The sequence below is a fragment of the Lemur catta genome, chromosome 10 (genome assembly GCF_020740605.2).
Source record: "Lemur catta isolate mLemCat1 chromosome 10, mLemCat1.pri, whole genome shotgun sequence".
Taxonomy (NCBI): domain Eukaryota; kingdom Metazoa; phylum Chordata; class Mammalia; order Primates; family Lemuridae; genus Lemur; species Lemur catta.
Genome location: NC_059137.1, coordinates 35,863,859 through 35,885,598, shown reverse-complemented (window position 1 = coordinate 35,885,598; position 21,740 = coordinate 35,863,859). Strand labels below are relative to the sequence as shown.

Below are 21,740 nucleotides of genomic sequence, written 5' to 3'. Positions count from 1 at the left end.
AGATAGATGATAAGTGATTGACTGATTGATGATTCATGGAGAAGTATGCCTTCATCTTGAACTCACTGGTAATCCTAATAAACCCCAATCACTTTCTACATTCTCTCAACCCAAGATTGTCAGTTATAAATACTGACAATAGGTAAACAACTCTTTCCAGAAAAATAATGTCCCCCTCGACTGTGGAAAAAGAATTCTTTGTGAAGAGAATTTTTTAAGGTAATCAATTTAAAATAATGAACACTTGGTTCAAGTAGTCGCTGCAGAGGAGACAACAGTTAACAGTAAGCTTTTGCTAAGCATTTCCGAAACGCCAAATACCGACTAACAGCTTTACAAGCATTTACTCATTTCATCCTCACAGCCCTCTTATTAGCCACCTTTTACAGATGGGGGCACAGAGAAAATAATTTTTTGCCCCAAATCACAGTTAAATAGTTAGTAATTGACAGAAGCAAAAATCAAACCTAGATCTGAATGATTTCAGCACTCAGGATACTGTGTCCCACACCCAGTGTTTGCCTCGTGTCTGTTCATTCCATAAACATCCACGGGAGCTAACCTTCCTTGAAGAGAACATGATAAATCACCCTTCCTTCAGTGCAGTGAGGATGAGACTCACAGGAATAAGAAAGAAAGGACTGTAAAGCGGTCTGAAACTCAGAACCCTATTCCTGAGCTGTAATTCAGTCTGGTTTCTCCTTCCACAGCTCCTATAGTTGGATTAACCAGTTATCTATACTGCTAAACTGTACCCCACCCCTCCTATCAGAGGAGCAAAGAACATTTCCTTGTGTTATAACAATTCCACAAGCGTGCTCAGGGTTGGGGAAAAAAAGGAACGCTTATCAAACTTTCAAGGAAGCCTAGACTCAGAACGTAAACTTAGAGTAGGGCGGGTACCTTCAAGATCATTTTTTAGCCCAGTCTTTTACACCCTGTCTGCCAAGCAGCTCTCGCACACCTCCTCAACGGGACACTATCTTTCCTTGCTGGCCTGGACAGCACTTCCCAAGGGGATGGAGTCAAGCTAGGCCTCCCTCTACGCCTCTCGCCCCTACTCATCCGGGCCCACACCGAGCCCGTCTGCTCCGCGGGCCACAAGGCAGAGCCAAACAAGGGCCCTCTCGTGTAGGCCCGCGGGACACAGGGCGAGGCCCAGGTCGGATGCGGGCCTGGGGGCGCGGCGGGTGGGAAGCTGCCGGCGGCGGAGGAGCTGAGGCCTGGGGGTAGGAGGCTGGAGGGAGAGGCCCCGGGGACAGGCAGGATGCTCTCCCCGAGTCTACCGCTGACGCGCAGCCCTCACCGGACGGTGGTCTGAGGCTCGCTCCCGCCCCGCTGCCGCCACCGCTCTCGCCGCGTTCCTGGGGCGAGAGCCCAGCCGAGCGCCGGAAAGCAAGCGGGGCGCAGGCCCGCCCCTCGGGTTCCGCAACTCAGGTGCGTGGGCCGATGACTCGTCGCTCGACCCTGGCCTCGCTACTCGCACGCCGCGCCACACCCACCCGGAGCGCCGAATCGGCGAACGCGCCCTTACGTCCCCTGAGAAGACTCCTGTGATTGGCTGCTCCCCAGACACGACCCGCCCCCTTTGCAACGGTTTTTAGAAGAGGAGGCCGGTGCGGAAGAGGCAAGCGTCGTGGGTTATCCTGGCGGCGCTTAGGGCTACGGCGGAGCTCTCCCGCCAGCCTCCGTTCCCGCCGCGAGGCGTTCTCCTCCGCCGGCGACCGGCGCACTGAAACCCAAGGCCTCCCACGGGTTAGTTGCTTTGGCCTTCCTCTCCCTCAGACATTTCGGAGACGAGGACTGAAATGATACTGTCGTGTAGCCCGTCCAGCCCAGAGCCGCCCTGCCACTCCTTGCCATGTCTCCACTCTGGTGGAGTGTTGAATGCTGACCAAGACAAGGCACATGCTGACTGATCTTTGTAATCAGCACAGCGTTGACTTCTGCTGCGGAGAACTCCTGCCAGTCTCAAGGCCCAGGGACGTCCCGGTAGAAACGTGGCAGCGGTAGGAAAACTGTCAGGAAAGAGTTTGCAAAATTCCTGAGGAAGACTTTTTTTTTTTTTTTTTAGAGAGGAGGTCTTGCTATGTTGCCCCAGGCTGGCCTCAAACTCAAGCCATTCTCCAGCCTCAGTCTCCTGAGTAGCTGGGATTACAGGCGCCCCACCACCGCATCAGGCTTGAAGACATTTCAATGATCTTTTCAAATTCCTGAGTCACCACTGAGAGGAAACGTTGACTGAGTTGGTGGTAGAAAACAGTTAGAAATTTTTACAGCCATTAAATTTACCACAGGTGAAACTATTTAAACAATCTAACAGCTCATTGAGATTTCTTGCTATACAGCAAATTTCAAATGTCATCAAATTTTTTGCAGTTTGTGATGTATTTCAATTAATAATGAAGGCCTAATTTGCAGAATACGTGTGAACTGTTAGTTCCTGTGCAGCTAGCTTGGAGCCACGAAAGGGTCACATCAGCCACAAAGGGACAGACATTAAGGGGTTTCTGCAAGGAAGTGCCATCAAATTTCGCTTTGGCTGCTGTGTGGAGAATGGATTGGATGGGAATCAAGAATGGTGGCAGTGAAACTTAACTGAATTGGATGGATATGAGATATATTTTGAAAGTAAAATTGATGAAACTTAATTATGGATTAGCTATAAAGGGATTAAAGAGAAAAGGAAGAAATCAAAAATGACTTCCAGGTTTCTGCCATTTACTAAGAAGAGAAGGGCTAGCGGAGTGACCAGGTTTGTGAAGAAAAAAGTAAACTTTTAATTCAGGACATGATATGATTGAGATGCCTATGAGATAGAGACAAGAAGTTATTAAATAGGCAATGAGATACATAAATCTGACACAGACTGACCAGACTATAAACAGTGTTTTAGTTCCATATTGCTGCTGTAACAAATTACCAGAAAATCAGTGTCTTAGAATGACACGAATTTATTATCTTACAGTTCTGGATGTTAGGAATCCAGAATGGGTTTCAAGGGACTAAAATCAAGGTGTTAATAGTGTTGCCTTCCTTCTAGAACAGGGGTGGGGAACCTGCAGCCTTAAGGCCACATGTGGCTTTCTAGGTCCTAAATGTGGCCTTTTGACTGAACCCAAATTTTACAGAACAAATCCTTTTATTTTTATTAATACATTTTCTTCATCTTTTATATTTTTATTTTTTCAATGAACGTATTTCAAATACCAAAGAATAAAACAAGTTTCAAATGAAAAAATCCTCCCAGATTTACTGGCACAATTAGAACATTAGTAAGCCATGAGTGCTAAATTGACAGCTGCTACACTCATGATTTAGTTCTAACTTCCCCCACCTGACTGGCACCACTACCCCATGAGATTGGTTGGCGAGAGTTGATGCGGGTTGAGTAGGCCAGTCTGTTACCAGCTTTTGACAATGGTGCACTGTGTTTCTGTTTGAAGTGGAATTTATGAATAGTTGCACAGCTTGACGGTATTTTTTAATTCTGTCTGCTTAACAGCCCATCATGTCAAAGAAGGCCAAGAGAACGCTGAAGGAAGAAAATAGACTTTTTAATGAGGATTGGGAATTGCAGTATTATCTTGTTTCTGTTAAAGGTAAGATGATTTGCTTGTTTTGTGATACTGCCATATCAACATTAAAGAAACTCAATGCTCATCAGCATTATAACACTCATAAGAATCTCAAATATTTTAAATTAGAGGAAGAGGCATGAAACATTGTATTGCAGAAATTAAAAGATGAAAAGCAAAAGCAAAGACAGTTCTTTCAAAGCAGTATGAGCAGAGCCAGACGCAATAAGCAGCAATAAGGTCTGGCAATAATGCTACTGAAGCAACTTATAAAGTAGCTTATATCTTGGGAAAAAAGGGGAGCCATTCAGTGATGTAGAAATTATGAAAGAATGCATTATCCAAGTTGTAGGATGCTTAGACCCCCGATAACATTTCAAAGTAGAAACAACTGCCTCTTTTAAGGAGAACCGTAACTGATCAGCAGCATGAATTAGCCTTCAACTTAACAGAACAACTTCATGCAATACTTTAAAAGGAAAATGTATATTATTCAATCGCTTTGGATGAATCAACTGACACTACTGATGTGGCACAGGTTTTATACTTCATTCGGGTCATAACAGAAGATTTTCTTTACTGTGAAGAATTACTCGCTTTGGGCACTCTTGTGAACAGAACATGGGGAATAGATATCTTCAACAGCTTTCAAGATAAATGTGAAGTTGGACTGAATTTGGTAAATTTAGTGAGTGTATGTACAGGTGGTGCATCTTCTATGACAAGAAAATATGAAAAGTTTATTGCACAGATTAAAAAAAAAAGTATTAGCAGGCTGGGCACGGTGGCTCATGCCTGTAATCCTAGGACTCTGGGAGGCCGAGGCAGGAGGATCACTTGAGGTCAGGAGTTCAAGACCGACCTGAGCAAGAGCAAGACCCTCATGTCTACTAAAAATAGAAAAAATTAACTGGGAGTAGTGGCACACATCTGTAGTCCCAGCTACTCGGGAGGCTGAGGCAGGAGGATCACCTGAGCCCAGGAGTTGCTCACTAGCTATGATGAGGCCACTGCACTCTAGCCAGATGCTCTCATTTATTTTCATTGTATCTTGCATCAACAAAATCTCTGAGCTAAAACTATGATTTTAAGTGACACTTTGCAACAAGTTATAAGTATTGTTAACTATATTCCTGCAAATGCAACCTGGAATTTTCAGTTTCATAACATGCTAAAGTTGAATGATGAGGTATTCAGTGTGGATTTGCTGTATCATTCTTTTTTTTGAGACAGCGTCTCACTCTGTTGCCCGGGCTAGAGTGCCATGGCATCAGCCTAGCTCACAGCAACCTCAAACTCCTAGGCTTAAGCAATCCTCCTGCCTCAGCCTCCCGAGTAGCTGGGACTACAGGGGCACACCATCACGCCCAACTAATTTTTTTTCTATTTTTAGTTGTCCAGCTAATTTCTTTCTATTTTTAGTAGAGACAGGGTCTCTCTCTTGCTCAGACTGGTCTTGAACTCCTGATCTCAAGCAATCCTCCCACTTTGGCCTCCCAGAGTGCTAGGATTACAGACATGAGCCACCATGCCTGGCCTGCTGTATCATTCTATAAAGTGTGTTGGCTATCACAGGGACGGGTGTTAGCCAACATTTTATCTCTGTGAGAGCCGAAAATTAAATTTTATGAAGAACAAAATCAGCAATGTGAATTATTGAAAGAAGATTTCTATAGGAATGCGGCGTTTCTGTGTGATACCATGTCAAATCAAAATGACTTGAATATTTCTTTGCAAGGTAAAACTAAGTCTATATATGATATGTGTAAAAAATTCCAAACATTTTGAAAAAAGCTATCTTTTTTAAAATACTTCTTCAAAAGGAAATTTCAGATGAAAATTTTCCCCAGTTAGCAAAGGTCATTGATGAGCAGGATGATATATGTAAATCATTTAAAGAATATGCAGCTGTGTTATAGACCTATTAATTAGAGAATACAATGAAAGTTTCACCAACTTTGAGAATCATGACATCACACTCAAATTAGCATTTCAGCCTCACCTAGTTGATACCACCAGGGGACCTAAAGAACTACAGATGGAATGGATTGAGCTCTCAGTAGATGACATTTTAAAGTCATTAATGCTGAGAAAGATCCAATTGAAATATGGAAAAATGCAGTAGAATACCTACGCCTTTGGCAACATACCTGGAAAATGCTTTCTTGCTTTTCAACCACTTATTGCTGTGAATCTACATTCTCCTGCCTAACCCAAATCAAGCTGCCCTTAAGGTCACAAATGACTGAAACCCATCTAGAGGATCAACTGAAACTGTGGACCTCCATGCTGCAACCAAATATTCAAATGCTTTCCAACAAAAAGCAGACACAACAAAGTCATTAAAAGGTTAGTTAATGTTAAAATTAACAAATAGTTTTCATTTTTGAAATTAAGTACATAGTAGTTAGATTTTTACAAAATAATGTACATTTTTAAGTATGTCTAATTGAAGTTTCTTGAATGTGACATTATTTGGTTACATCTAAATTAATGCGGACTTCCAACATGAAAAGGTTTCCCAATGCTATTCTAGAGGATGCCCACCTTCCTTCACTTGTGGCCCCTCTGCCCTCTGCTTCCATTGTCACATCTCTGACTCTCCTGCCTCTCTCTCTCACTTCAAAAGACCCTTGTGATTACCTTGGGTCCACCCAATAGACCAGAATAATTTTCCCAGCTCAAAATCCTTAACCACATCTACAAATTCCCTCTTGCTATGTAAGGTAACATATTCACAGGTTCCAGGGATTAAGATGTGGATATCGGGGGTGGAAGGAGGTGAAGAAAAAAAGACATGGATATCGTTGGGGAGCTATTATTCTGCTTACCACAAGTGGTATCGAAAGTCACTTGAAAGTCAAGATAGGCACATTGCTTTTGTTTGTTTATTTATTTATTTATTTTATTGAGACAGAGTCTCTGTTGCCTGGGCTCGAGTGCCATGGCGTCAGCCTAGTTCAGAGCAACCTCAAACTCCTGGGCTCAAGCAATCCTCCTGCCTCACCCTCCTGCATAGATGGGACTACAGGTGTGAGCCACCGCGCCCAGCCGGCATATTGCTTTTAATGTTACATGCCATACCACCAAATACCCAGAGTAGAACATTAATTTTTTCTCTTGAAAGTTAAGAAAATTAACTTCAAAAATAATGTTTAATGTTCAGTTTTTAAAATCTGGGTGCTGCTTACACCCAGAATGTTTAATTTCTAAAAATTCAGATATACACTTAATATATGTGACTTTTTGTTTGTAAGTTATACTATAGTGTGTTTTTAAAATACTTAATGCTTAACATTATAGCTAGGAATAATGTAACTATAAGTATAAATACTTTTAACAATAGGTAATACATTTTGAGAATTTGTGCATACTTACTAAGCCACTTCTAAGTTTTGTGTTTGTTTGACCAGTATTGAAAATTTTATATTTCCATATATAGTCAGGTAGTTCTGTGTTCATGGAATCATTTAACCTTAAATGAAATGACTTCCTTTTTAGTATTTTCTCCTATGTTTTCTTGAGATCAGGTTGCAGCAAAGAGTCTTAGGAAGCATGTTCTCTTGGCTTTTTGAGATCACTTTTCTATGGGTAAATAATATTACATTTCTGGATTTGTAATGCTGGATTGCTATTTAACAGTGTGAATTAACATGCCAAAAATCTTCCCCATGAGTTAAGTTTTGTTTGATTTGGCTTCATCTGACTTTAGCCTGAGGACTCTATAAGCTGCAAAAAAGTATTTATGGGTATGTATAACAAAAATTAGATTTTTCTATAGACTACTGCATAAGCAGAAATATAACTTCAAGCATGAAGGGCATTATTAGACTATCAGTGACCCCAGGCCTTAAGAGATCATCAAATCCAACCTTCTTGTCAAAGGGAAAAACCTTTCAACAGCATCCCTGACAGATGCTCATTTGGCCACTTTGGGAACATTTCTTATAACAGGGACTTGTCTTGTTCTTTTATTTGGTGATTTAATTATTATAAAGTACTCTGCCTCTCTGTAAATTCCACCCATGTATAGGTAAATAGTTTATCTATATTCACTCAGTACACATAACAACATGTTGTTATGATTAACATTAAGATTCTATAACCCTCATTTTATAGACAAAAAGACCAAAGTACAAAAGGCAAAGTTACCTGAGGTTGCACCGCTGTTCAAATCAGATATCACTGCGTAAGCCAGATTGTTTATACCCTCCCCAGAAAAAGAATTGCTCTTGTTGCACCAAGTAGCCTTATGAGGCTACACTACATAGGGAAAGCAGTTCTTTTCCCCTAGGAAAAGTATGTAAGGATTAAGATTATATGGGCTGAAAATAATTGAGTAACATCCTGAAGTGTATGGGTCAACTTTAGGATTGTAAGAGCATGAAATTGAGAGGTATGCTTACAAATGTACTGATTAAGATACTTATAACTGGAAGAGAATCCTTTGTAAAATTCATATTTCAGGACCATTTAATCACTATTCATAGCCCCCAAATTACTAATCAGTTCATCATGCCAGCCAGTCAGTTTTTAGAGCACATATAGCAATAAACTATCCCTATGCTAGCTTTTCCAATTGTAGAAGAGAGGTACAAATAAATATAATGACTTTGCGTTTGTTTTTGTGAAATATCACCCTTTATTAGGATTTTAAAATGTATTTTTCCCTAGAACTCTGGGAGGCCCAGGCAGGCGGATCGTTTGAGCTCAGGAGTTTGAGACCAGCCTGAGCAAGAGCAAGACCCCGTCTCTACTAAAAATAGAAAGAAAATTAGCTGGACAACTAAAAAATATATAGAAAAAATTAGCCAGGCATGGTGGCACATGCCTGTAGTCCCAGCTACTTGGGAGGAAGGATCACTTGAGCCCAGGAGTTTGAGGTTGCTGTGAGCTAAGGGGACGCCACGGCACTCACTCTAGCCCGGGCAACAGAGTGAGACTCTGTCTCAAAATAAATAAATAAAATAAAATAAAATGTACTTTTCTTTATGGACTATGAAAGTATCATATTTTAAACCAATAAATTATTTTATTTCTTATCTGGCTGCCAGGGAAATGAGGCAAGCCCAAGAGTGCTTAGTCATTCCTGACTAATAGAAGTTCAGAAAGTTTACTTGGCACAGCTATTCTAGAAGAACTAGAAAAGTGTTAAAAACTAGTTTGCCTTTAACTTTGTTGTAAAAAGTTGGATCAACACAATTATGTTCTAAAATAACTGCTTATTAAAAGTTATATGGGGCCGGGCGTGGTGGCTCACGCTTGTAATCCTAGCACTCTGGGAGGCTGAGGTGGGTGGATCATTTGAGCTCAGGAGTTCGAGACCAGCCTTAGCAAGAGCAAGATCCCCATCTCTACTAAAAATAGAAAGAAATTATATGGACAACTAAAAATATATATAGAAAAAATTAGCTGGGCATGGTAGCGCATGCCTATAGTCCCAGCTATTTGGGAGGCTGAGCCAGTAGGATTGTGTGAGCCCAGGAGTTTGAAGTTGCTGTGAGCTAGGCTGACGCCACGGCGCTCTAGCTTGGGCAACAGAGTAAGACTTCGTCTCAAAAAAAAAAAAAGTTATATGGGAAGTGTGTTCTTTTGGACTTTAAAGGAACTAGCTAAGATCAACAGCACTCTGTACCAACAAAAAGCCTTTTGGGGAAATTTCATGATTTCCCAGCATAGACTAAGCAAACAACCAAGGTACTGGTCCAATACCACTGAAGCTAAGAAATAATAGCCACATTTTGTGGCCACTATTTGTGGTCAGCATGCAGCTAAGAATGAAGCTGGGGTCCCACATGGCCATTCCTTTGGAGTATTTAGGTGGGCTTCTTAACACCTACATGGATACTTAAGACACACCCAAATATACATAATTAACATCTATAAAGCCTGAGCATGAACAGAAGGCCCCAACCCCTCTCTTCTCATGTCTTTCACACTCCTACTCTGGAATAAATCTAATTCTACCTTTCAAATCATGAGCAATCTCTTATGATTAGCTTCTGCTCCTAGTCCTCTACATACTCTATCTTTTAGAATTTCATTCACTCTCAAGCCTTCCATTTTGACTTCTATGTAGATAAATCCTTGGATACATACTCCAGCCTACTCAGGCTGTGAAACCTACTCTGAACTCTCCCAAAATAATCTTTCTCTTCTGAATTCCTGTAGCACTTGTCTTAACTACCCATTTCTTACCTATTATTAATTACCTGGTGTCTTTAACTGTATATATTTGTGACCATAAAATTATGCATCTGATGTATTATAAGGAACCCAAGAAAATCAGTCACATTAGTCACCTCCCTATATATGACCTGTTTCTTTAATTAGATTATAAATTCCTTGAAATTAGCCCTGTTAGGTATGCTTGTCTCCCTGATAGTTCTTTGAATCATACCTTATTTAAGAAACACAATCAATAAGCATTGAGTCAAAGGAAGATCACATCACTTACCAAAGATTCATTGCCATTCCTATTCTTTTTTCTATGGCTAGGCCAAGTCACTTGTATCCATCTTCCCCAGTCGACCACCCTCCAATATCTAGGCTTATGATCTTAGTAGTGCAGTACTGTTGTTCAGTCTTTATAATGAATCAAACATAAAAGAGAATGGTGGCTGGGCATGGTGGTGCCTGTAATCCCAGCAGTTTGGGAGTCCAAGGCAAGAGGATCACTTGAGGCCAGGAGTTTGAGACCAGCCTGGGCAACATAGCAAGACCTCATCTCTATAAAAAAAAAATTGTGTTTTAAATAGCTTGGTGAAGTGACGAGGAAGGAGAAATTTGGTGATGTTATAAGAAATGGAGGCAGAAAGTAATTGGAGATGCAGCTAAGATGTGGAGTAAAAGCCAGGTCAGCAAGGGCCTTGCATGATGTCATGCTAAGGAGATCAGACTTTCTCCCCACTGTAATTGGGAGAGTTTTTAATCAGGGAAATAACATGATCAGATTTGCATAACTAGAATTATGGAAGATGGATTGGGAAGAAGAGGAAGGATTAGAAAAAGGGATACCAGTTAGGAATAATATTTCAGGATCTGAATTAAAGCAGTAGCAATGGGAATTAAGAATGAGAATATAGAATCGAAAGCATGTGGAGAAAGAATGGACAGAACTTGATGACAGAAATGAGAGGGTTTTGCTTCAGACAACTGGGTGACAGGTAATGCTGTTATCTGAAATAGAAGAGAAGCAGATTTAGAGATGGGTTAGAGCAGGTGAGAAGATAATGAGCTCTAATTTTGGAAACGTTGAATTAGTAGCACCCACAGGACGTTTTCATGAGATTGAGGATCTGGAGAAAGATATGGACTGGAGAAACAGATTTGTGATAGGCATAATTCACTCCATAAACTTTACATCTGTTTTGAAATACATTGCTCACTCTTAGCCCAAAGCACCCAACTACATTTCTTGCCCTACCTGTTTCACCAGATTTTTCTGTCCCTGGCTCCCAGTTTGTTATACTTTTACTCTTGGCCAATTCATAACTCTTTTGTAGTATTTTTCATATAGCAGTTATCTAAGTGTTAGACAATTAAACTTAGACATTATTAAATTTAATTTATAGGGTGTAAAGTTCTATGGAAACTTCAGTCTGTTGCACTTTATGTTAAATATTCACTGGTGCTTTCCTGGAATGTTCCCTCTTTTCCAACTCACTTTTTCCAGCTGCCCATGCACCTAATCTTTTCTGCCCTCCAGCTTCTCTTTTTTTTTTTTTTTTTTTTGAGACAGAGTCTCACTTTGTTGCCCGGGCTAGAGTGAGTGCTGTGGTGTCAGCCTAGCTCACAGCAACCTCAAACTCCTGGGCTCAAGCAATCCTACTGCCTCAGCCTCTCGAGTAGCTGGGACTACAGGCATGCGCCACCATGCCCAGCTAATTTTTTTCTATATATATTTTTAGTTGTCCAGATAATTTCTTTCTATTTTTAGTGGAGACGGGGTCTCACTCAGGCTGGTCTCAAACTCCTGACCTCGAGTGATCCACCCGCCTCAGCCTCCCAGAGGGCTAGGATTACAGGTGTGAGCCACCGCGCCTGGCCTCCTCCAGCTTCTCTTAATCCCCTTTTTTCACTGTTGGTCACTGCCTCATTCTTGAGATATTCTACACAGTGGGCTCCCAAGATATCTGATATCCTGCCTACCTCCAACCTCTCTGGCTGTGATATTTCCTCAAACCCCTACATAAAAGTTAATATTTCCTAGGATTCTGTATCTAGCTTTCCTTATATCTCATTTTAGAATATACCCAGCATGGTCTCATCTACTTGCATGGCTTAACAAACAATCATTTAAAATTATTCATGGATCTGAATCTCTAGCCTAGTCTTCTCAGTCCAAACCCAAATACCCAGCTGCTTATAGGACACCTTTATTTGGATGTGTTCCACAGGCCCTTCAAATCAACTCATCCAAAATTAAGTTTTCCTCTTTCTCATAAGCCTGGGCTTTCTCTGCCATTCTCATTCTCAGTGAATGGTATTATCATCTACCCAGTAACCCGGGAGACCTTGATTTCTCCTTCTCCGTTATTTTTCACATTCAGTATGCCCTGAAATCCTATCAATTTTACATTTCAAAAGAGTATTTTCCTGGAAGAGAACATGATGTGATTGAAGATAATACAGGGGGTACCAAAAGTTGTCATACATAGGGAAAATGGGAAACCGTAGCTAAATGTACATTTATTTACAAAATATACAATTTCCCATTTCCCCTATGTATGGCAGCTTTTGGGACACCATGTAAAATGGGAATGAGAATAGCATACAGGGGAGACCAGCCTGACAGGAGAAAAGTTTTTTGAGAAATACTGGAAAATATGATTAGAATTATTAAGTGGGAGAGTACCGTAGAAAATAACTTAAAGGCCACATATAGTATTTCAGAGTTGATGTGGTCATAGAAACCACCAATATTAGGCAGGTGGATGAAATGGTAATTTCAAACTGCATTTTTAAAAAAGTCAGTGATACGAAAAATGGGTGGAGAGATGAGTTAGAGCAACTATTACCTTTGTAACTAGAAACAACCATTTCTTAGATTTCATTAAATACATGAGGAAAAAAACTTATAAGCTCCAGCTAGAAGCTCAGAAAGTATGACCCTGGATTTAAATTTAAGTGTCAGTGCCACTTAAATATAAAAAATAATAAATTCTTATTGAAGAAGGCAAATTGAAGTTAGGTCTGTTACTGCATTAGTGTAAATTGTGTTGAAAATAATTACAGGAAAGACATCATCTGACTGAAAAGTTTCTATAAGCTATTCCTTAATTATAGGTGATCTTTTACTTGAATATATATGTATATATATTTTTTAATCATCCAGTTGAAGTGTGATAATGATTTCCTAAAACATCTGCATTTCCATATGCCTCAATAAAAATTTAGGTTAAATAAACTACATTAGTATAGCACACTATATGACACATTTATCTATTGATAAACATGGTAATTTCTTTTTTATTTGACTTAGATACTAATTAACTCAGAATAAATGGACACCCCCCACCCCCGCCAATGTTGTCAGTCAATAGTTAAATAAAATGGAGGGAAGAAGTACAAATTAGGCAGCTATAAATGCTGTGTTTCAAAAGCAAAGGAAAAAATTAACATAGTTGCAGCAAACATTGCATCTTTTGGAAGTAAACTATTTATGAGGTAAAGAACTCAAAAAGTAAAAGCAAACCCACTTTATCTGATGAAAGTGTCAGGAATCTGGAGGAAGAGGTCATTTTCAGCATTCAGTTTGGAAAGACAGAGAGACCATGAGTTTTAAAAGCACATCAACTGAGAAACAAATAGTAGCCATGGAATGACTAACCTGAGTTAGCAGTAAAAAACAAACAAACAAAAAAGACATTTAAAAAAATGATGGATGTGATAGATTTAAAAGCAAAGATTTCTTCTTCCTCCTTGTAATTTTCCTCTTTTTCTCATTGCAATTTCAGTAATAAAGTTCTGTCGGATCCCTAATTACTTACATGAGGTCCTTGAAAGCCCGACTCCCTGTAAGGATACACCTTGGTTTCCATCTCGAAGCACAAGCTTCTACCCTGGTGTGGTTTGAAATAATGAGCAGAGCAGCTGTTTGTTCTCTTGGGGTAGCTGCCACGGAGCAGTAATCAATAGACATCTGAGCTCCAGACTAAATCTAAAGCCCCGCCTCTCTGAAAAGGAAGAAAAAAAAATGTGGCTCTGAATTCTTCCTGTGTTCCTGGACAGTAGCTTGAAAGTGGAAGGACAGTCAGCGTCTGAGTGTTACTTCCCTAGTTTTGATATACCATTCCACCCAGTGATTTTATTTTCCACCAGAAAAATTTTTTTTCTGAGTTTCTAAAGATAAAAACAAAAACTACAGTCAAAATTTCAATAGTCTTTTTCACATCATTTTAACACATAGGTACATTCAAAACATTTATTGATATACTACTTTGATTGAAGAAGTAAAATAAAAAGGTTAAACTAGAGGATTTTTCAAGATTTCTTAACAGCTACAGACCTCAAGATATTTAGAACCTTTAGCTTCATGAGATTGAAGGAAAATCAATATTGTTGCATTTTATCTAAGCTACATTAGAATAGAAAGTATGCTACGTTATATAAAGGATGCACCTTGGGTTTTTTGGTACTCAGGGATTCTCACAGCCAGATTGGCAGCAAGGGATACTGACTGATGATCTGATGATCTGCTTGTTGTCAAACATGACTCTCCATTTCGTTGGTAAATGGTCATTTGAACACATGAGCTCCCTAGCCTTATCTGCCACACAACTTTACATTCCACTAAAGGAAAGCTTTACTAGAAAGAATCCCCCCCCCAGGCTCAGAAATTCTTAATCATCATATATTTACAGATTATGAAGCAAGCCACAGTCTGAACTTAAAGCATTGTTGCAATCAGAGAAACCAGCTGGGCCATAAAGAGAAATCTTTAAATAACTCAAAATTTTTTTGTATTTCTTCTTAAATACAATGAAAGGTATATATGACCCTTAACATTTTTGTTAAATCTCTACCTTTCATTCCCATCTGTTTCCTTACATCCAGTCTGCTCTTTTTCCTCTCTTAACTAAAAACCCTGAAAAAAAAAGTCCTCTTATCCCTTCCCTCCTTTTTTAGTCTCCACCACTAAAGCCCAGCTGGACCCTCTTTGGAGAGGGCGGGAGAGAGTACTTCTAAGTGGGCCAACGTATGATTCTCTTTTTCAGGCAGAGAAAGTAGTGGGTCTCATGGATAATATTTATGCTTTCTCACTTCCTTTTGGTTAATCTTCACAGACATGCCCTCCCCCCAATAAAAATATTCAATATTTAATGTAATGCCCACAGACTGCCTCTGGGACCTCACTTGAGAACTTACAAATCAGCAGGGAAAAAATGAGCCTTCCAATAGAAAAAGGGACAGAGTAGGCCGAGCACAGTGGCTCACGCCTGTAATCCCAGCACTTTGGGAGCCCAAGGCAGGAGGATCTCTTGGGGCCAGGAGTTCCAGACCAGCCTGGGCACCATATGCACTATCCAGGCATAGTGCTGCATGCCTATAGTTCTAGCTACTTGGGAGGCTGAGACAGGAGGATTTCTTGAGCCCAGGAGTTTGTGGCTGCAATGAGCTGTGGTGATACCACTGCACTCTAGCCCAGGCAACAGAGTGAGATGCTGTCTCTAAAGAAGAAAAAGGGGTAGAGTAGGACTAGGGAACTCACAAAGAAAGAAATACATTATCAATGAGCACCTCTCATCAAAAGTCCTATCTTTTTACTATTTGAGAAAATGCAAATATTTTTGCCTCTGAAACTAGCAAAGTAAAAAATTAAGTTAAAATGCCCAATGCTGGAGTGGATTCAGGAAAAGAATTATCACATGACTCAGCAATTCTACTTGTAGGTATATATTCCAGAGAAATGAAAATATATATTCCTACACACAAAAATTTGTATACAAATGTTCATAGCAGCATTATTCACATCAACAAAAAGTGGAAACAACACAAACTTTCATCAACTGATGAATAAATAAATAAAATGTGCTGTATTATTCGTACAAGAGAATATTATTCAGCAATAAAAAGGAGTGAAGTACTGATAAATGCTACAATACGAATGAACCTTGAAAACATTATGCTAAGTGAAAGAAGCCAGTCACAAAAGACCACATATATGATTTTGTGCATAATAGGCAAATCTAGAGAGACCAAAGATAGATTAGTGGTTGACTAGGGCTGGAAGATTTGTGGGGCAAAGGAAGTGATTACAAATGGGTACAGGGTTTCTTTTTGTGGTGATGAAAATGTTCTAAAATTAATTGTGGTGGTGGTTGCACAACACTACGAACATACTAAAAACTATTGAATCATACACTCTAAATGGGTGAATTGTATGTTATGTGAATTGTAGCACAATAAAGCTATTATTATAAAAAAAGAAAACTGATGATGGAGCTTGTTAAATGAAAGATTTTTTGAGGAAAACAATACAATGATGTTCCTAGCCTACATGATAAATGAATGACAGGAGGACATGGAGAATGACAGTTACATAGCTTCTGTGTATATACTGGGCAGAGTGACTTTATCCCATTCATTTGATAATCTATTTGAAAGCTATACTCCTTGTGATCCAATCCCTACCCTGAGTTGAAATAAGTAAACACTGGTCTTATTCTGAAAGTCTTAAAGAATAATGTTGATCTTTACTGTGGATTACTTTAATTGGACTGCACAGGAATTTTATTCAGAACATTACCCAGAAAGCTTTGAAACCTCTTCACACAGTTCTCCTTGTCTCCACAGTTTCCCAGATGTTAAAATTTCCTTTTCTCCCTCTCTCCACAGGGTTCTCCCTCCTGCTTTTCTGAATCACCTCCTTCTTATGTTTCTCCCCAAATCTGATCTAGCCTAAAGAATGCAGGAATTCTGGTGAATAAAATTCTCTATCTGGTTATACTTCCTTTGAACAAATATTTAATGAGTGCCTGCTGTGGTCTGAGAGCTCTACTATGAATAATCTCTCACATTTGGGTAAGCTTCTTCTGTCTACTTAGTTACCTTCCAGTCCATTATTTAGAATAGGCGTCATCTAACTTTTTCTATATAGGGCCTGGTGTTTTAGGCTTTGCAGGCCATGTCTCTGTCACAGCTATTCCACTCTGCCCTTGTAGTGCTAAAGTAGCCATACTCAATGTATAAATGAATGAAGATGGCTATGTTCCATTGAGACTTTATTTACAAAAATGGGTAGTGGGCTGGAATTGGCCCCTGAGCTGTAGTCTGACAACTCCTGATTTAGAACAACCCAGTGAAGCAGACATTACTGGCTCTATTTTATACATGGGGAAAGGAACTTAGGTTCAGATAAATTAAGTAGTTTGCCCAAAGTCACACAAGCAGGAACAAGTGGCTGACCCAGGTCTCACATCTAGAATTTGATTGCAATGTCACTGCTGTTTCAATCACACCATCCTGTCACTCTCCTCAGATGGCTTGCGTCAAGAGTGACAAGCTTCTCAACCTACATGCCATACTTTGAGGAAGAGTTAGGTAAATTTTGATGTATCTATAAATTACTATGCAGTTATTCAAGATAACATTTGCAATGAGAGAACTCATGGATAAATATGAAACCATGTGAATCAGAAGGCAAGGCACAAAATTGCATATCAAGTTGTGAGTATGTGGAGGAAAAAATACATGAAGAACTTAAAGGAAGTGTATTAAGATATTAGCAATTATTACCTTATTGTAGATGGGTGACTGATTTTTTCATGCTTATTTTTATGTTTTGCATTTTGCATATTTTACAATGAGCATTATTACTTTGTGAATCAGTAAATAAACATTTTAAAATGAAAGGAAATGCATTTTGAGGATGCTTACAATCAATTTTTTTCTAGGATGAGGTGGTTGGATATGGTCACTGGCTGGAACAAGAGAAATATGTTTAGCTTTAGATAAAGCAGAAGATACAGCTTTTAATGGGGCAAAGCCCTGGTCTGTTTAAGGCTGAACTTTACAGAATGACAGAATTGTAACAAGCCTTGGCCTGGGCAAGCCCAATTTTCAGCCATATTGCATGATCCACCTTAAACGGACTACTTTAGATTCCACTTTTTCTTGAGATTAAGAGCAAAGAGATCTTTGGAGAAGGTGAAAACTTCTCTTCAAACTCACAGCTTTTTTTTATCCCTGGGTGCTGCAATGGTGGCAATATGAACAAACATTTCTTATTTTTTTTAGAGACAGGGTCTTGATATGTTGCCTAGGCTGGCTTCACGTGATCCTCCTGCCTTGACCTCCCAAAGTGCTGGGATTACAGGCGTGAGCCACTGTGCCCAGCCCATAAATATTCTTAATGGCATCTATAATGGTGAATTCTTTCCAGAAGTTTTCAATTTATTTCTCCCAGATCCATCAACAGAATCACTCCCTAGGGAAGCTACAGCCTCACAAAATGTATTTCTTAAATAATAAGACTCAAAAGTCTTTTTCCATCCATGGGCTACAGAATGGATGTTGCATTAGCAGGCATGGAAACAACATTCATCTCCTTGTACACCTCCATCAGAGCTCTTGGGTGGCCAGGTACATTGTCAGTAAGCAGTAATGTCTTGAAAGAAATCTTTCTGAGCAGTAGGTCTCAATAGTGGTTTTAAAATTTTCAGTAAACCATACTGTAAACAGATGTGCTGTCACCCAAGCTTTGTTGTTCCATGTATAGAACACAGGCAGAGTAGACTTAGCATACTTACTACCTCAGGGCCCTTGAATTTTTGAAATGGCAAATGAGCATTGGCTTCAACTTAAAGTCACCAGCTGCACTGGCCCCTAACAAGAGAGTCAGTTTATGCTTTGAAGCCAGGAATTGACTTCTCCTCTCTAGCTATGAGAGTCCTAGATGGCATCCTCTTCCAATAGAAGGCTGTTTTGTCTACATTGAAAATCTATTGTTTAGTGTAGCCACCTTCATCAATGATCTTAGCTAGATCTTCTAGGTAACTTGATGCAGCTTCTACATTAGCACTTGCTGCTTCACCTTGCACTTTTATGTGATGGAGATATCTTCTTTCCTTAAACCTCATGAACCAGCCTCTGCTTTTTTCAAATTTTTCTTCTGCAGCTTTCTTACCTCTTTCAGCCTTCATAGAATCAAAGAGAGTTAGGGCCTTGCTCTGGATTAAGCTTTGGTTTAAGGCAGTGGTCCCCAGCCTTTTTGGCACCAGGGACTGGTTTCATAGAAGACAATTTTTCCACAGACTGGGGAGGCAGGGGATAGGGGGATGGTATCAGGATGATTCAAAGTACATTACATTTATTGTACAGTCAAACCTCTCTGCTAATTATAATCTGTATCTGCAGCTGCTCCCAAGTGCTAGCATCACCGCCTCAGCTCCACCTCAGATCATCAGGCATTAGATTCTCATAGGGAGCACACAACCTAGATCCCTCGCATGCACAGTTTACAGTAGGGTTCGAGCTCCTATGAGAATCTAATGCTGCCACTGATCTGACAGGAGGCAGAGCTCAGGCAGTGATGTCTGGATGGGGAGTGGCTGTAAATACAGGTGAAGCTTCACTCACTCACCTGCCGCTCACCTCCTGCTGTGCAGCCCAGTTCCTAACAGGCCACGGACAGTACTGGTCTGCAGCCCAAGGGTTGGGGACCTCAAGTTTAAGGGAATCTTGTAGCTGGTTTGATCTTCTATCCAGATCACTCATATCAACAATAAAGCTGTTTCACTTTCTTGTCATTCATGTGTTCACTGAAGTAGCACTTTTCATTTCCTTCAAGAACTTTTCTTTGGATTCACAATGTGGCTAACAGTTTGGTGAAAGAGGCCTAGCTTTTGGCATATCTCAGCTTTCAACATGCCTTCTTCACTAAGCTTAATCATTTCTAGCTTTTGATTTAAAGTGAGAGATGTGACAACTCCTTTGAGTTGAACATTTAGAGGCCATTGTAGTGTTATTAATTGGCCTAATTTCAATATTGTGTTTCAGGGAATAAGGATACCCAAGGACAGGGGAAGAGAGGGGGGATGGCTGGTAAGTGGAGCAGGCAGAACACACGTAGCATTTATCAATTAAGTTTGCCATCTTACATGGACGTGGTTTGTAGCACCTCAAAACAATTATTATACAATGGTAAAACAAAAATCACTGATTACAGATCTCTGTAACAGATATACTAATAATGAAAAAGCTGGAAATATTGCAAGAATCACCAAAATGTCACATATAGAGACATGTAGCGAGCACATGCTGTTGGAAAAATGGCACCAATAGACTTGCTTGACATGGGTTGCAACAAACCTTCAATCTGTAAAAAGTACAGTATCTGCAAAGTACAATAAAGTAAATTGCAATAAAATGAGGCATGCCTGTGTTATACTCAAAGAGTATAATAAGTTGATAAATAAATACAAATTTATACTGATAAATTTCCTGATTATTGAAGTGGATTTTACAGTATAATTTTTTTAAAAGATGTAGGATTTGAAATCAGACCCAACCTCACAATTTTCTAGTAACTGAATTAATGTTTATGTAAACTACTCTAGATTGGAAAATATAGCATCATTGTTCTTTATCACTTATACAAATAAGACTAGACCTTAGGTCTATGGCTTTGATGGAAACGATTTGTAACTCCATGTGTCAAATTCACCCCATGCCTTATTTTAATTTGCCATACGTTTTTTTCCACAGCAAAGACCAAAAAATGAAACTTCACATTTGAAAGAGGCTCTGCAGTCAGATTTTGGTTCTAATATCCTACACAGCGCTATCCTGGCACCCTGTGAGATGGAGGAGGAGCAGGCACCAAGCAGATTGCTGGAAATCAGTGACCACAGGCCGTGCTTTCAAAGAGGTAAGAGGCTGGGAAATTACTGAGCAGACAGTGAACTTCTGGAAGGCAGGGACTTCTAGGTGTCCTTGGTACTTTGAAGAGTGCCTGACTCCTAGTAGACTTATAACAAATGTGTGCCGACTTGAGAGACAGTGGCAGCAAGTGGGTCCAGGGCTGAGCAGAAGGATTAAGGCCTTCCTTCTAGGCCTGAAAGAGAGAATCAGGACTGCATCTTTGGTGCTGTGCAGTCTGCAGAGTGAGGCAGACAGGACTGGGGTGCTGTGCAGGCAGGAGATGCTGACTAGCGTGGGGAAGCAGAACTGAGCTGTTTGGGCAGAGTGGGACCTTGACAGGAGGTGGGAGGAGACTAGAGGTAAAGGGTCCTGAGGCGACCACCTTTCGCCTCCTGCTTGTGTTTATGTGCGAGTGCAAGGTGTGGACCAGCCACCACAGTAGAGAAGTGAGGTAGATGAGCCTCTTGCCATCTCCCAGTTGTATTAGCTTCCTGCAGGTGCCATAAAAAATTACTGCAAATGGTGGCTTTAAACAACAAAAATGTATTCCCCCACAGTTCTGGAAGCTGGAGGTCGAAAATTAAAGCAGCAGCAGGATCACATTCCCTCTGGAATCTGTAGGGGTGAATGCTTCTTTGGCTCTTCAGGCTACTGGTGGCTGCAGGCATTCCTAGGCTTACTTGGTTTGTGGCCATATCATTCCAGTTTGTTCTGTTTTCACATGGCCTTCTCCTCTTCTGTGTGTCTCTCCTTTGTGTTCCTCTTATAAGGACACTTGTCATTGGACTTAGGGCCTACCTGGATAACCCAGGATAATCTCCTTGTCTTCAGGTAACACTCCCAGGTTCCAAGGATTTTGGTGGCTATGATGGTTAATTTTATGTGTCAAATTGGCTGGACTATGGTACCAGGATATTTGGTCAAACATTGTTCTGGATGTTTTTATGAGGATGTTCTGGATGAGCTCCACATGCATACTGGTAGACTCTGAGTAAAGCAGATTGCCCTCCATAGTGTGGGTGGGCCTCATCCAGTCAGTTGAAGGCCTGAATAGATCAAAACTTCTGTCAAGCAATAGGGAATTCCATCAGCAGACTGCCTTTGGACTTCATCTGCAATATCTGCTCTTCCTGGGTCTCCAGTCTTGCTGCCTTTGGACTTGAACAGCAATTCTTTCCTGAGTCTCCAGCCAACAGCCTCCTCTCAGATTTTGGATTCACCAAGCCTCCACAATTGCATGAGCCAATTCCTTAAAAAATGTGTACACACACACACATATATATATATCCTATACGT

At 40.3% G+C, this 21,740-nt stretch overlaps 1 protein-coding gene and 1 long non-coding RNA gene across 4 annotated transcripts in view; one reads left to right on the top strand and one right to left on the bottom strand.

Moving 5' to 3' along the window:
- The window catches only part of GNE (glucosamine (UDP-N-acetyl)-2-epimerase/N-acetylmannosamine kinase), a 37,605-nt gene extending 36,132 nt beyond the window's left edge, over positions 1 to 1,473 (bottom strand). Inside the window, exon 1 of one of the 2 annotated variants that reach the window (XM_045562810.1) lies at positions 1,307 to 1,473. The gene's annotated coding sequence lies outside the window, so the exon portion shown is untranslated. The remainder of the gene's footprint in view (positions 1 to 1,306) is intronic. The other variant, XM_045562809.1, reaches the window with a different exon arrangement.
- Positions 1,474 to 3,561: 2,088 nt separating this feature from the next.
- The window catches only part of LOC123646129, a 37,571-nt gene continuing 19,392 nt past the window's right edge, over positions 3,562 to 21,740 (top strand). The window contains exons 1-3 of one of the 2 annotated variants that reach the window (XR_006737805.1): positions 3,562 to 3,602; positions 16,419 to 16,604; positions 20,289 to 20,451. This is a non-coding gene — a long non-coding RNA (uncharacterized LOC123646129). The remainder of the gene's footprint in view (positions 3,603 to 16,418; positions 16,605 to 20,288; positions 20,452 to 21,740) is intronic. The other variant, XR_006737806.1, reaches the window with a different exon arrangement.